Source organism: Dendrobates tinctorius, unplaced genomic scaffold (assembly GCF_039654945.1).
Source record: "Dendrobates tinctorius isolate UK_male_01 unplaced genomic scaffold, ASM3965494v1 ptg000035l, whole genome shotgun sequence".
Classification (NCBI taxonomy): Eukaryota; Metazoa; Chordata; class Amphibia; order Anura; family Dendrobatidae; genus Dendrobates; species Dendrobates tinctorius.
This window is the reverse complement of record NW_027361703.1, coordinates 18,675,145-18,680,000: the sequence shown is the minus strand read 5'-3', so window position 1 is coordinate 18,680,000 and position 4,856 is coordinate 18,675,145. Positions and strand designations below refer to the sequence as shown.

General features: G+C 40.5%; 1 long non-coding RNA gene across 2 annotated transcripts; it reads left to right on the top strand.

Moving 5' to 3' along the window:
• The first annotated feature begins 2,642 nt into the window (after positions 1-2,642).
• On the top strand, positions 2,643-3,890 carry LOC141087821 (uncharacterized). 2 transcript variants are annotated; one of them, XR_012231729.1, is made up of 6 exons: positions 2,643-2,771; positions 2,872-2,934; positions 3,020-3,076; positions 3,164-3,232; positions 3,318-3,439; positions 3,767-3,890. It is a non-coding gene; the product is annotated as an uncharacterized lncRNA (long non-coding RNA). The 2 variants fall into 2 exon arrangements; XR_012231728.1 differs by having other exon boundaries at positions 3,677-3,890.
• Positions 3,891-4,856: the final 966 nt, after the last annotated feature.

Here is a 4,856-nt window from a genome sequence, read left to right as displayed (position 1 = left end):
TGTCAGTGTGACACTGTTTGACCAGGCAGGCTTTAAATCGGCCGCCGCGTACCGCCGGACCGGAAGTGCGTCATCCGGCCCGGAAGTCACGCGGCGCCATCTTGTGTGAGGCATAATCTAACACCAATTGAGAAACAAGCACTCAACTCGTTACGGAAAAATAACTCTATTATAATCAAGCCAGACGATAAAGGCGGGGCCATTGTAATTATGGATAGAATTATGTATATCAACGAAGTTGTTAGACAACTCTCGGACACCCAAACATACAAAATAATTCCACGGGATCCTACCCCTGAAATTAATAAAAAAATTCAGTCCTTGCTAAATGACAATCTGGATAGACGGATAATCGACAATAAGACGGTCAACTTTTTATCTAATACACATCCGTTTATTCCGGTCTTTTATGTTTTACCAAAAATTCATAAATCCCTCACTAATCCACCTGGGAGACCTATTGTGGCATCTACAGATTCTATACTCTCACCACTTTCAGTCTTTTTGGAAAAAATAATAACACCTATGGTCAAAACCACCCGTTCGTTTTTACTTGATACAGGGCACTTCCTCAAAATAATCCATGATCTCAAGTTCACTTCTCCTGACAATTTATTGGTTACTTTGGATGTAAACAATCTTTACACATCCATTTCTCATACTAAAGGCATACAAGCTACGAGGTCACTACTGGAAACCTCAAACATGTCACCAGATTCTATTCGATTTTGCCTAGATTTGCTGACACTGGTGCTATATAAGAATTTCTTTCTATTCGAGGACACATTTTATGTACAGTTACGTGGGACCGCCATGGGGTCAAACGTGGCGCCGGCCTACGCTAATGTCTTCATGAACTGTTTTGAGGAAGACTTTATTTACTCTACTGATGATTTCCGAACACATATTAATTGTTACTATCGCTATATTGACGATATTTTTTTCATTTGGACGGGCTCTGCAGTTTCGTTGCAGTCATTTTATACATACCTCAACTCGCAGGATTCACAACTACAATTCACAATTCAATACGACACCAACTCCATTTCGTTTCTAGACACTAGAGTGATAAAAGATTCACAGGGCAATCTCTCGACAGATTTATATACTAAGCCAACTGACTGTAATAGTCTACTGCACTATACAAGCAGTCACCCCAGAGCCACAAAAAATAGTCTCCCAAGATCTCAATTTACAAGGATATCTAGGATTGTCACTGTTCCGGACCTACTACCAGTCCGATTAGATGAAATGACGGAAAAATTCAGGGATAGAGATTATCCAGTTAAACTTCTTGAACAGGAAAGAACAAGAGTACTTGATCCATCAACTTCTAACCTGTCCATTGCTAAACCAGAAAGGGTTCCGTTTGTCCACACGCATCACCCCTTAATGCCTAAGGTCCATTCAATTATTCGTAAGCATTGGCCACTGCTCTCCAGGGCATATCCAAATATTGAAGCATTTAAGACACCCGCCCTGATGTGCAATAGACGAGCTCCTAATATCAAATATAAATTAATACGAGCTGACATTGGGGGCAAGGGTTCAGGCCCAGTACAACGCACACTTGTTACTCAACGTAGAGGGACTTTTCCTTGTCTTAGCTGTGCTTCCTGCTCGAACATCATTAAGTCCGACACTGTAGTCCACCCACGTACAGGGAAATCATTTCCTATCCAGGGTTACTTTACCTGTGATTCGAATTTTGTCGTGTATGTCATCAAATGCCCTTGTGGCCTCCTGTACGTGGGCGAGACTACACAGCATATTAGAGATAGGATTGCAAGTCACAAATCCACTATCCGATGTGGGAAAATGTGGCTACCGTTACCAGATCATTTCGCCAAACATAAGCATACGGTAGCTCAACTTAAGTACCAAATCATTGAACAAGTACCAAGACCTAGGAGAGGTGGTAATCACATTAAATTGTTGAAGTCAAGGGAGACCTTTTGGATTCACAAATTAGATACCCTATCGCCTAAGGGCCTTAATAGGGAAATTAATTGGATGCTATAACTCCACGATTCTTTTCTTTTCGCAGGCACGTTAACCTGCCGCTGCTCTTGGTAAGTGTGATTCCTCACTTCCCCCCTTTTATTTTTATTTTTATTTTTTATTTTTTATCTCTTTATATTTTTTCAAACTTATTTTTTTCAGACTTATTGTTTATCATTTTTTCATTTTCTACTTTCTTGATTTTTGATTTTCCATTTTTATTATTTATTTTTATTTTTTATTTTATTTTTTATTTTTTTATTTTAATTTTTTTTTTTTTTTTCAATTTTTCAATGTTCATTATTCTTTATTTTTTATTTTTGTTTTTTATGTGGATTCCTATATAGTTTTGGCATATTCTGAGTCAGCCTCCTAGGCCTTGGCCCGCATTTATGTTAGCTTGTTCTGCCTCTTTTGTGGATCATCGTCCCACCAACACCACTATTATAGCCCCTAAGTATGTCTCCTTCCTCATAGCGCTAACACGGATGCGCCTGCCCAAGATGGCATCCGTGGGCGCTACTACGCATGTGCGGTGAGTTTTCCACAGGCAATATGGCGCCGCAATGCCCACATTATGCCTCACACAAGATGGCGCCGCGTGACTTCCGGGCCGGATGACGCACTTCCGGTCCGGCGGTACGCGGCGGCCGATTTAAAGCCTGCCTGGTCAAACAGTGTCACACTGACACTCCAAGGACGCACAGGGCTAGGCGCGGGAGCGCCGCCCCAGTTCCAGGCTGCAATCTGTCTTCAAAAAACCCCCCCAGGTATTTCCATATTTTAAATACCAGTTAATTCTGGTCCCTGATAATTATAAATACTGCTACCATTTAGATGGTCTGCAACAATCTCCTATTTCATTCCCAGGCATATCGCCAGCAACGGCCCTACTATTGTTTATCCTGCTCCTGTTCCTGTCACCTATACCAGGTATATATATACCTTTCTATATGAATTGTGTCTTTATTATAAGTTGGATTTGGGATTTTCATGGGAACATTACATTATTTCTTAGGTCTGTTACCTGTGAAGGGCATTATAACTGCCATCCTGCTTCCTTTAACCATACAAGGTACAAGATTTGCTCCCCTTCTTCTTAGACTTAATTAGTCTTTTTTCTTTTATATCAATCATACATTTTATACCACTCTATCCCCAGACCTAATAAACATTATATCCGCTTTGATCCCGGGAACAATCCGCTGAGACAAAACGATAAAAAACTGAGGTACACCACCTATATTTTATTATACAATTTATTAACCATTGTTGCAGGGGCCCTGCCTTCACCTACTCTTTTGCTCTTTATTAAGCTCATGCAGATATAACCTTTCTATTACTGCTGGCATTCAACATAACACCGAGGAACACCTTGAAGGGGGACTTTCTTCTTCTTTCATAAGAAGTGCCCTATACTGACACTGTCACTCTCAAGGTAAACTTATGTCTGGTCTCTCATTCTCGAAACATTTGTGTTTTTTCCTCCCTTTTTTCTCTGTCTTGAGATCAATGTATATACATGTAATAAATTCCTATATTTTTATATTTCTGATTTTTTTCTTTTGTAAGTTTTTTGATATGTTTCGTATCATGTATTTAGTTCCAATGTATTCTGGTTATTATATTTTTTTATCTTTTCTCTTTCATGGACTATCATATGATCCACTTCCAGTCTTCAACGAATTACTTACTATAATTGTCCGTTTTCCTGTTTCTCCACTGCAAGTTTTGTATTTGATGTATGATTTCTCTTATTCTATAGTAATCCCATGAGTAAGATCTGGGAAGATCGAAACGTTGGGGTACTCTACTTGATGTATACATACTGCAAGTTGATTTTCTGGGTATACATACTGCAAGTTGATTTTCTGGCACTTTTTTTCAAGATTGGATGTCTTTGAATAAAATTATTGACTTTTGAAAAATATCAAATATTGTGTGCGGTGTATTATATTTCTCATTGGATTAGGGGCCCCATTGGTCCAATCTACCGGCACCTCCCTTTTGTATTGACCTGAGTGCACACCATTCTCTACTACTAATACGGATGACAGACCCCTAAATAGTGCTCCGTATGTCATCCGTAATCAAGGTGTGGTCGCGTATTTTGCGCATGTAAGCATCCGTATGCAATCCTTATGGCATCCGTATGGCGAGATTTTCTCTCAGGCTTGCAAAATGGACAAATAATGGAGCCCTATGACAGGGTTTCTAAAGACTCCTGGTGCGTATTTCTCGCAAGTCACATGTGTGGTCCGTGTGCAATCCGTATTTTTTGCGCACCCATAGACTTGCATTGGCGTACTACGGGCGTAGTACGCTGACAATCGCAGCATGCTGCGAGTGGCACGGAGCGTAGGATACTGAGGAGAAATATATGGCTTGTGCGAGTGACCCCATAGAAAATCATTGGTCCGTGTCTAATGCGTGCTTTTTGCGTCTCTCACTCTCCCGTATTCCTCGCCAGTGTGACTCCGGCCTAACTCCTCTCACTCGTCCGTATTCCTCGCCAGTGTGACCCCGGCCTTACAGTAGATGAGTATCAGATGCAGAGAGTGGATTATCAATGGGAATGTAAAAGTCCCCACAGGATAGGAAGTGTGGAAGCCAGATGGCAAAGCTGTCCAGGAACTGGTTGGTTTTGCCTGGACAGTGAATTGCTACTCACAGAGAGAAAGGTTTGAAGAGTTTCAAGGTATGTACCTCAATAAAAGGAAAGAAAACAGAGGGTACTGGGGAAATAACCTAGAAAGCACATTGTGATGAAAAGAGCAGACAACACCTCCGTCTTACAGTAAATAAATAAATAAATAGCATAGTGCATGAAAATAATATACAGTACTTAGTTAACA